Source organism: Henckelia pumila, chromosome 2 (assembly GCF_033568475.1).
Source record: "Henckelia pumila isolate YLH828 chromosome 2, ASM3356847v2, whole genome shotgun sequence".
Lineage (NCBI taxonomy): Eukaryota > Viridiplantae > Streptophyta > Magnoliopsida > Lamiales > Gesneriaceae > Henckelia > Henckelia pumila.
In genome coordinates this window covers 23,243,622-23,255,779 of record NC_133121.1, presented here as the reverse complement: position 1 = coordinate 23,255,779, position 12,158 = coordinate 23,243,622, and the positions used below count along the sequence as shown (strand labels likewise).

At 33.3% G+C, this 12,158-nt stretch overlaps 1 long non-coding RNA gene across 1 annotated transcript; it reads right to left on the bottom strand.

The window, feature by feature from the left end:
* Positions 1–466: 466 nt before the first annotated feature.
* LOC140884199 (uncharacterized) lies at positions 467–5,546 on the bottom strand. Its single transcript, XR_012150598.1, has 7 exons — positions 5,414–5,546; positions 4,844–4,912; positions 3,744–3,785; positions 1,193–3,661; positions 1,041–1,113; positions 858–927; positions 467–771 (listed from the first exon to the last, which is right to left on the bottom strand). It is a non-coding gene; the product is annotated as an uncharacterized lncRNA (long non-coding RNA).
* Positions 5,547–12,158: the final 6,612 nt, after the last annotated feature.

Here is a 12,158-nt window from a genome sequence, read left to right as displayed (position 1 = left end):
AATATTTATTTGGTTTAAAAAATTTGGATGGGGTTGAATTTTAGCTCTCCTTTGGTAGATTACTGTCGAGTATCATTGGTTTGAGTTTTACGTTATTGTTTTTTTAAAAAAATACCTTGAGAATTAAGATAAATCAAAACTGAAACACCAAGTTTTAACATGAGCTGGTCTTTTTTTATCCGGGTTAATCTCGTGTTGTTGGAACTGAAAATGGTTTTAAACTTCCTCATTTACCTTTGATTGGAACTAGACTAGACAAAATCAAATCAGCCAACATTTGGAAGAAAAAGACTTCTAAACTCTAATTACACAATGCCGAAACAATTTTTGTAGATTAAGATGTGTGCTCGTTCTGCTAAATAAAAATCAAATAAAGAAAATTCCACCAAAATTTCATTGTAAAATCATTCCACATAATCCTAAAATATGAAACAAATATATTATCACCAAAAATCTTAACCGAAACCTACTAAAAGGTCATTCACAAGATATGTAAATTAAATCATTCTGCATGCTTCTTGCCCTTCTCTATGTCCTTGGTCTTCCCTGATGCCTTGTTGATGTCTGACGTTGAAGAGAGATTGGCTAGATTGACAAATTTCTTTCCTCCTTCAATAATGATTGGTTTAGATGTTATGCAAGATTGTGTGATACATCTCTCAATGCCTTGAATGAAACATCCGCCGACAAAAGGTGTAGGAGCTCTTTCCATTGGCATCTTGGATTGGCATTGTTGGTATTGGTCAAACATTGAAGGTGGCATTTCATGTGCTCCCTGCAGTTAAAATCATCAAACGGGCATCACCAACACATACATTTAAACAAGTGGATATAACACAAAAAAAGTTTTTGATCACTTGCATTTGCTCCACTGCTCGCTCCACTAAGAGATATCGACCTTTTGTTTTGCTTAATAGCTAGTCCTCTCTGCAATTAAAATCAAACAAGTGTTGTCAACAGATTCAAATAGGGACCATCAACACATTTAAACATAAAAAAAGAAGCACCAACACTTCAAAAAAAAAAAAAGGCGAAAAAACCTATGCTTTTGATATGTGATCTTGCTAGGGCATTCTTTTCATCACCTACATGGAATGACACTTTCCTTCTCACCTGTCAAAAGTAAAATAAATTCATGATTCTATTGCAGCTTATATGACGTGATTAACAAGTGGGAAAATATTTCTAGTACCTTTAACTTTATGGGCCTTTGACTACCAAGTTCTTGTGTTAGCTGGCTCAATGGTTGCTCCTGTGAAGCAATCAAATCTTCATCAAGTTGAATTGGACCCTTTGTGCATGTGATCTTGTTGTGGCCAATGACTCCACATTGGCTACACCTGACTGATTTCTGTTGTCATTTCATCTGATGCTCAATTAAAATCACCTTATTTGCCTTTACGTTTCTTATTTACCTTTTTTTCCACTTCGTCTCTTTCACTCTTCCTTGCTTTTTTTGGCCTACCAGCTGGCCTACCGAGGTTTGGTGGCAGCATAGGAATCATGCCAATGTGGTTCCATTCATTCCTCTCATGTAAGGGAATAATCGAAGGGGCATGGACCAAATTATACGTATCCAACCTGTAACACTCGTCAATATAGTTGTGGTAGTCATAATTTTGAGCATTAATAGCACTTAAGGCATGCTTGCAAGGGATTCCATACTAATCCCATTTCCTACACCCACATGTTCATTTCTTTAAGTCGACACAGTATCTGGTGCCATCATGACAAGATATTTGATAATGAAAGTCATCAGATTTAATTGGATTACAATCTGCAACATGATCTAAGTTCTTGTTTAGAATTTTTTGGATTTTGGGACAAAATGAACCGTCCCAATGAGATTTAGCTCTATCCCTGTTTTTTTGCAATTTTTTCATCAAATATTCCACTATCCATTCCAACATAGTCAAAATAGGTTTGTCCTTGCCCCTAGGATACAGCTATTGAAAGACTCACAACCATTATTTAAAAAGCATATCACACTTAAGACTATCAGTAAAGTGTGACAAGCTCCAATGTCTTGGTGGCTTATCATTAAACCAATCTGCTGCACTTTCATCAATCTCCCTCATCTCTTTCATCGCCCTCCCAAATTCATTTATTGTTGTGGCCTTGGCACATTTCCATAGAGCCACTTTAAACGCCTCACCTCGAAACCCGACATTCTTAAAATTGGAATAAAGGTGTCTAAGACAAAATCTATGGTCAGCATTGGGAGAAACTTCCATAAAAGCCTGGATTAAACCCTTCTTCTTGTCGGACATGAACGTCCAAATCTCATCTCTGTCTATGTTCAAATCCTGCTTCAGTAAACATAGAAACCATTCCCATGTGTCCCTAGACTCTGTACCAACAATAGCAATGGCTATTGGAATATTGTTATTGTTCGGGTCAACACCGACCGCTGACAACAATACTCCGCCATGAGGACCTTTGAGGTGACATCCATCTACCCCAACAAAAGGCCTACAACCTGATAAAAAAACCATCTTTCAAAGCATGCAAACACAAATAAAATTTGTCAAATCGATTCTCACCACTTGAGTCATCTATCCCTATTATAATTTTACTCCCCGGATTGGTTCTTTTAACTTCATCTGCAAAGTCCCACAGTAAAGTATATTGATCATCTGCACTACCTTCAACTTGTACCATAGCCTTTTTTTTAGCCTTGTAAGCTTGGCAATGAGAAACGTGGCATCTTATATCCTCTATTGCATCTACCCTAAATCCTTCAATATTTCTATTATGATCAGATCTGAATTTGTTTGCATATTTGGTGGCCAACCATCTGGACTTCACATTTTTCACTCGATAACTCGCTGCACAAGTGTGGTCAAATACATACCTTCTAATTTGAAATGTGCACTCATCATTAAGCTTCAGCGCATGAAGCTTCCACCCACAATCTTTGTTTGCACACTTAGCATGAACTCTTTCTTTGTCATTCTTAGCGATGTTTATGCTCCTCTTAGTTTTTATTGCATGTGAATGAATGGCTTGCCTTAATTCTTTTTTGGTACTGAACAACATGCCTATCTTGAAGGTTGGATCATATAGGTCTGTCAAGTTAAAAGCTGGAAAATTCTGTTCATCATTTTCATCATTGGATTCGTTATTACTTCCAAGTCACCCTCCCCATTGACTTTATCATCCTCACCATACTCAAGATCAATAAATTTATTATGCACCCCTTGTGACGCTCGTGATTCAAACTCTTTTCTAAACCAGTCACTCTCACTGTCCACATTTTCAATGAATACTGTTTCATTATTTTCATCAGAATCATCACCATAGTAACTTTCAGTAAAATCACTTGCATCATCACTTTGATTCTCGACTAATAACTGCTCCTCCCTCTCATTAATGTCAGTCTCAGCTTCCTCACTCCCCTCATCATTCTCATCAGCTACTGCCTCCTCACTCTCATCTATGTTTCCTTTTCCCTCTGACACATCAGCTGGTATATATTGACTAAATATATGCTCCTCCTCGACGTATATGTGCACTTCTCTGTTAACTTTTGTTTTTTGGTTGCAAATACCAACCAACTCTTTATCATCTTGTATCATTCTAAAGCCCGGACTGGCATTTGTGAAAACTCGAATCGGTTGCTTATCCAGCCTTTTCAGATATTTTCCCCACAAAATCCAACCTAAGCAAATCAAACTCGAAAAAATCAAACTTGTAAACTGAACCACCTATATATGCGTGAACATCACTAATGTGGAACTTACCCCCACAATGAAGACACAGTGTGAATAATTTAGACGTCAAATCTGCAATATAATATATAAATAATGCACTTATCATGATTAAATATAAAACACACTTAACAAATTAAATAAGATGAAATCTACACAACAATACGTGAATATTAAACAATATGACACACTTAACAACGATAAAAAAGTTAATAACAAACTCAACAGATCAAAGCTAAATTATATCACATTTATAAGATGATAGCTAACAATAAAATAAAGAGTAAAGTTAAACAACAATCTGTGAACTACGTGCATGACATACAAAGGATTTTAAAAAATAAGAAGGGTTTGAAACCCAAAAAATTTGTCATAGGACCACCATATTGACTCATTGACCATTCTAACAATTTGAAATTTTCACCTTCGGACCACAATAACTTACTCTAAAATTATTATTAATATCTAAATCTCCACAAACTGACCATATTCGGGTGGGAGATTTTTAATCTCCTCCGTATGTCGAATCTTCATTTCCACTTCGATTTCTTTCGAAAAGTTTCTCGTATTTGGATTAAAGTCGATTTGGGTGGGAATGGAAGCGGCTTGGTGTATTGGGTGGGAAATGAATTTGAGATAGCATGTTGTGATATTTGTGCGTTTTTTGCTTTTTAAGGTGAGTTGGCATCCCAAATGTATAACAATTACCATATATATATATATATATATATATATATTTTGATTGTCCATGTCATTAATCTTCGGTGCTTAGTCATCAGTTCCAGCCAAATTATTAAATCCGACACAAATAGGACTAAAATAGCAAAAAATGTAAAGATACAGGATGTTGACTCTATATTGACAAATTACAGGACTAAATCACAAAACATCTAAAGTTAACGGACCAATATGGTTATTTTTTCTTAATGTTATCATGAGACTGTACTATCAATTTTTATCCATGAAAATTCCAAATGCAATAATCTTGTAAAATACCGTTTTATCATAAAATGTTCATACATTGTCTCATGGTCATGATTCAATGAGTTAATGCACTTTCGACAAAGACACGGTTTCGTGACTTCATGAGGTGTGTCAGCAAATGCATAACGTAAAAAATTTTGGATTCCCACTTGATACTCAAGACTGCCACGAGGATAATCCATCCATACCTTTAGCATTGCTCGATCTTGTTCAAACGTCTGCAAAGATCCCATATTAACATGTTATGAATTTCAAAATTATAATGACAATCATAATTGTCAACAAACAAAATGAAATATATGCATATACATAATGAATTTCCCAATTCAATGACAATCAACGTATGTTTCATATTAGTATCTCAGACACAATCATGGAATCATTAATTGGTCATTTTTCTACTACCGTACAACATATAAGTTATCACAAAGAAATAAAAATTTCAATATACTTATATTATATTAATATTATATTTATGCCAACAAACATCTTATATTTTGATCGATTAGTACATTTGTTTTCAACATAATTTAATATTTATATAAAATATTCTAATAAATATTCAATAACATATAAGCCGAAACACAAATTCACAAAAATAGATACATCATGACGTGTTTTTCAATCCAGTATCAAGAAATAAATACCCAGTTTTTTTTTTAAAAAATATGCATCTGGAAAAAAGAATTGATTTAAAAACAAATAATTGGATATATCACCTCAAAATATGCAGATGTGGTGGTCGCCAATTGAAGCAACCGATTTTGTAAAATTATGAAGCAACAAAATTTGTAATATTACAAAGCATCGGAATTTGTAGATTTAGGAATTGGAATAAAATTTTAATTTGATGAATGAAAGCAGACAACGTGGAACCCTTCAAGTCTTCAACTTGATTTCATTTTTTTTTTTCTAAAACGTGTGGATCTAATTTTTTTTAAAAAAACGTGTTGACTTTCCGGAGCGGTTATTGACCGCTCTTGAAGTAAACCTTTTAGATACAGTTTGAAGAACCGCCACTGAAAGTGTTATATAGAAGAGGTTTTGTGGAACGCTTCTAATACCTATCTATTGACGCGGTGATTCCTCGATCCTAAAATAATATTGTAGGAGCGATGCATTAAACCGCCCCAGATGATGTTATATAGAATCGCGGAAACACAACCGCTGCAAAAGAAATTTTGTAGAAGCAGTTATAATTAAACCACTTCTAATAATTTCGTTTGTCGTAACTGTTCTAAAACATCTGTTCTTTTTTTTTTTTTGGAGTGAAACTTGTGTGCATTTCAATCCAAAATATCTTGCTAGCTTGTTGGGTCAAATTTCTCTGTTGGTACATCTTCTAACATATCAGTACACTGCTTGTGAAAACAAAAACTACATGATTTTAATCTAGTTTAGTAGCAATAATAGTAACATAAAATTACTACATCATACTTGATAAAAAGTGACAAATAATATTATATTCAAACAAAAAAAAAAACTGCACCTATAACACCCTTTGAAAACATCCTAATATATTCCAAAACACCCATGAAAGCAGCTCGAAAACAACCCTGAATGCATATCTCAACTCCACCCCCAAAACTTCCTCCAAAACTACCCAAAACAGCTTTGAATGCGGCCCAAAAAATATTTACCCAAGTCTAAATATTCATATAATTCCTAATAACACAATGAAAAAAAAAATGTTTTTATATACATGAACTTAGGGGTGGTTTTTCGGTATACCGTACTAAAAATATTGGTATGAAAAAAATTCATACCGATATTGATAGAGAAATTCTGAAATTTTGGTATGGAAAAAATTCATATTGATACCGTATAGATACCGAAAAAAAATCGGTATACACAAAAAATGTTTGTATATCAAAAAAAATTTGGGAAAATAGATTATTTGGTCTTGCTTGAACGTAGCAATAAGCTTTGAATAACTAAGAGCTTGTGATTTGGAATTTTCAATTTTAGTTGATGGGTTTCTTGTTTTTTTTTAACATGTTGCCTTATTAATGAACTTTTTATTTTTTTGGAGATTACAACAGCTAATGCCATCAAAGATTGATTTGAAATATTTTGTTTAGCTGAATGAGTTTTATTTATGTGTTTTTATATTACTTTGATATGTTCTGATAATAGGTGACATTATTGTTTAGATGGATTTGAAAATCTGTTTTGAGTTGTGGATTGGTAGTAGTTTTGGAGATTACAACAGCTAATGTCATCAAAGATTATAGAATATTCCGTCATTGGAAGACAAATTTGTAAGCATCAACCTATGACTTTTCTTTAACATTAGTTTCATGTTACTTATATATTGTTTAAACGATTTTAATGCTGTAAATATTTGATGTATTATGTTTCTACAATGTTTTAAATACTTACTAGTGTAAATACTTACTAGTATATATATATATATATATATATAATGTAGTTAGCTTTTAAAAACCGCGAACCTTATTTCCTAGTATCATCCTGATGTTCATTGCTATACCATCATTTGCTCTCTTATATTCAATGGACGAGGTAGTAGTAGATCCAGCCATTACTATCAAAGCTATTGGACACCAATGGTATTGGACTTATGAGTATTCGGACTAGCTATAACAGTTCCAAGGAACAGTCAGTACCGGTGTTAGCTGTTAGTTTGAGTTTTTCTAATTTATTTCTTTTGTAGTTTTAGAATGAGTGATTAATGATATATGTTTTCTTGTTTGTAAATTTATGCATTCACATTTTTTTAATTATATATGTGGTGTTTGTTATTATATTAGTTTAAATAAAATGTTAGGAAGCCGACTCGCATTGAAATATTACAATTGAGTCAGAGAAGTGAAAAAAAAAAAAAAAGTGGTACTCCAGTTGATACTGAAGTTGTACGCTATGAGGTAATGGACTTGTTCCAATTTTTTAAAAATAGTTTTTGAATAATATTTTTTTTTCATTTAATTAGCAATTTTGTTTACTAGAATTTGGTATATGAGGATGTGCAACATCGCCTACAGGACATGCTCGAAGGAACACAACCTATAGAAGTGCATGCAAATGCATTTCGGTTATATTTTTTTCACAGTTGAATTTTATTTTTGTTAAAGCTATTACAAAATGTCTTGTATAAATTATAAGTGGTATGTAGTGAAGTATTTGGACCCGAGCACTCTGGTCGAGTTAGATGCCTTGGAGCAAGTGCAACACCTAGCCAAGTCTTCCATGATCAATGTAAATGTAGCTCATTCTATAGCCAGAGTTCTCACTCTACTGCGGATACGACAGAAAACTTGAGGGCAATAGAAGAAAAGTTGAAAACATATATGGAGGTACGATAATCACAGTGACGAGCATAAATGATGGAGCAGAAAGCACAACTTCTGAGAGAAATGGAGCAGATGAGACGAACACAAGAACAGTTCCAAAATTTTACACGGATTATGCAAAATATGATTCATGGAACTGTTGGGTGAGCTCATGGACCAATGATGCCAGAACAGGTATTTACATATTGCAATATGTCAAATGAATACGTTAAATTTATTTCTACATGCGCATGATGTTAATTTTCATTTATTTTTACACGGGGCGGAACCAGAATTTTCGTTCCGGAGGGGCTGAATTTTACATCAAAAAATTTATGGATAAAAAAATTGACAAGTCAAGTTACAAGTATCATTGTGTTAATTAATCTTTTATTTTCTTAGTTTCTATGTTTTAAATTATATATATATTATTTTGAATCCAAACCTTATTAATATTAGTAATAGTAGAAAAAAATTAAATCATAATCGGTAATATTACTATTCATTAAATGTGTTGAAAATATTTTATTATATTTGAATAATTAAATTAAATTTTTTTTTAAAAAAAAAATTGTGTAAAATTTTATAAATGATTGAATATTTATCTTTTGAGTTGCGTGAAAAATAAAGTATTTATATTATTTTCATAAGATAAGGTATAATTTTTTTTTAATTTTATTAATGTTCATAAGACCAATACAATTAGAATATTATTTATATATATTAATAGTTGTTCATTTAACCAATTTGAATTTCACACGGTTTATATCATAAGAAACTAATTATTATTGTTTTTATAATATATAGTCATTATTAGAGCAATTAAATAGCTCTATTTTAATTTATATTAAAATACAAATTCTATAATATGCTATTTTTTCATAAAAATTGAGAAGGCTTAAACACAAACAAATTAAGTCCAATATAAAAATTAGAACGTGGGGATAGTAAAAGTTTGCAAACCAAAAAAGAAAAAGGGTGGTGAATTTAAGTGGATAATAATCGGCATAAATTACTCAAAATACATAATTATTCACACGAACTTATATATATATGCATATATATATATAACCTGTATGGGCTGAGGCTAGACTGGGCTGAAGCCCGGTCCAGCCCCCTACATAGGTCCGCCCCTGTTTATACATATGTCAATGGTAATGGCAAATATAATGCAGCAAAACATGCAGTTTTCATCAAATGCACAAAAAAAATGATCGTGGAACTCACTCGCCATAAGAATGAGGTAGTTAGATAAACTTCTAAAAAAATACTTTCTTTAAATTATTATATATATATATAGTTCCTCGCCATAAGAATCAGGTAGTTAGATAAACTTCTAAAAAAATACTTTCTTTAAGTTATTATATATATATATATATATATATTTATAACTAGATACTCATTTTGTGGATTCGATTGGAGTTTTTTTTGATAATCAATGAATGCTTCAAACATCCTAGTTTTACCAAGTTTCTCTTACACCAAAATTGCGAACTCCAAAACGAATCCCAGCTCCGTATCAAAAAATCGTGAGGATGGAGAGAGGCGACGAGATTTGGGGCTTAGGTTTATAATTTCCTTGTTCAGAACATCGAGAGGAGGAAGACGTGAGCGAGCCAAAAATCTTAAAAGCCAAGGAAATTACTATTGACAATATAATATTCAGTACAATTTTTTTTAAAAAAACTCAACAATAATTTATTATAACCAGTCTTTGACCACATAAAATAATTAATGCACAAAGAAAACGTTTAAAAACGTTGTTTTTCATGCTAGAAAAACACACATAGACAACTTTTACACTTTAAACGATACTAATACACAATGCTCCAAAAAAAAACACAAAAAAACAAAAACAAAAAAGCTATTCTCTTTAGTAAGAAAAAACGCTGAAGGATAATGATTTTCATTAAAACCATTGTTAAATGGTAAAAAAACAACGATTTTTCATAACACAATTTTATTTTGAGTGTTGTTGATTAAATATAATGTGCAGAAAATAAAGACAATAAAATTGCTAATTCATGCTTCGAAATAGGAACTGAAGACCTAATTTGGGAAAATAGATTATTTGGTCTCGCTTGAAGGTAGCTGATCGGCAAATTTTCAGGTAGCTGGCCTTCGAAGGAGAGAATGCTTCAGAGTTTTTCCGGCCGGGTTATCTCTTTATTGACTTCAAGCTCGAGGAAGATATGGCTAGATTCTGGGGGAAGGGTCGTTGGTTCCTTCAGGGGTACCTTATGCGGGTGTTTAAATAGACATCCAAATTCGATTATAAAAAATAAAGCTCCGCCGTTCCAGTTGGGTTAGATTCCCGGACTTGCCGATTTCTTTATTTGATAAGAAACACCTATTTTCAGTTGCTAACTTGGTTGGAAAACCTCTTAAAATGGATGAATTAACATCAAAATCTTAGAGGCTCACGTTGGCTAGGGTGTGCGCGGAGGTAGACTTGCTGAAGCCTCGCCATGATGAAATTTACATTGGTCTTGGAGATAATATTGTGTTGCAAAAGGTGGTTTACGAATCAATCCCAAAGTCTTGTACAGATTGTTGTCACGTAGGCCATGGAGTTGATGATTGTTATGTGAATGGAAGAATTCCGCGTCCACCTCCTAAAAATATCAGACAAACAGATTTACGTGCTGTTAGTAATGAAAAGAGGCTTAAGGGATCAGTTAGTTTGAACCATGCAAACGATCAGTAGGCTGGTATTATTGGAGATAAATCGGATGGTACTCGCTTGGTTTGGAAGGAGATGGCTTCAAAAAAAAGGTAAAGAAAAGGTTGGTAAAGGATCAATGGTGAGCCCTCATCGGTCACCCCCTGGGTTTCCCTTGCTCAAGGGTGCTGATCAGGTTTACCTTGGACCTCGTAGCCCAATGAATGATCTGAGTTCGAAGCCTTCGAATCGTTTTGATCCTCTCCTTGCGTATCATATGAGGAGGATTTGGTACATCATTCTCCCGAGACTTTAGACAAGGTTCCAAGCACTGTTAATTTCCAGCTAGGAGAATCTTCTGAAACATTTAATCCCCTAGAGGATAATCTTGCTAATGACCCCATGTTGGCGAGAGATTTGGTTACAAATGAGAACTTGATGGGATCTGGGAAATATGATGGAGTATGGCCTGGCTCTTGGGTCAATGAGATATTTATACAAGATGGGTTGGAAAGGGCTAGAAATACCAATTTGGCTTTGGTTCTATCGGACATACATTTGAAGATAATGAGCTGTGCAGGGATTCTTTTACACATGAGGATGATATAGGTCCTTCAGATGGTTGTTGTCACGCCCCGAGATCGAGACGTGCCACCGGCGTTGTTTCAAATTCACAATAATTATAAAACAACCAGCCTCATAGTACAGTATAAACCAAATCAGTCTATTATCATAAATAAAATCCAAAACATCGTCTTTACAACTTGATAAATCCAAAAATAGCAAAACAAATGCGGAAGCGTCTAAAAACTTAATAACAAAATATTATTGCGAAATCCCAAAATAAAATAACAAAATTCAATATTAATGCTCCTCTATCACCATTCCCAAAACATATCCTGTTCACGATCCTCTAAATCATCATCTTCATCAGCTGGAAGGGGAAAAGTAAGGGGTGAGTGTTTTGGGAAATACTCAGCAAGTGGGGGCCGATCGATCATATCAAATATATATATATATATATATATATATTTATTTCAAAAACTCATAGCATAATTCAAAGCGTAAACATTTCATATAATGTCTTAACATAGTATAGCATGAACATCATCATAACATAATTGACATGACATAACATAGCATAACATAACTTTGGCCAGACACTGAAACTTCTCTCATTATTCGTGGCTAACTGATCAATCCCCTATATGTAATCCCTCGAAGGGGTGAGGTCATTTGTCGGTTATTCTTACCCACCGCATCAGGGCCATAACATAACATGGTTTGGAAATTTCCTTTCCACTCATAATTTGAGTCATAACAGTGCCAAAACATACTCTTAACAAATCTTATCATGAATAAGAATTACATAGCAAAACTCCAAAGATTATCATGAACGATCGAATTTTAAATCATACATAATATATTAAAACAAAGCCCACTTACCGAAATTATTTGCGAGATCAAATACTACAATTACGCAAAGCTTTGACCGAACACTTTTCCTTTCCA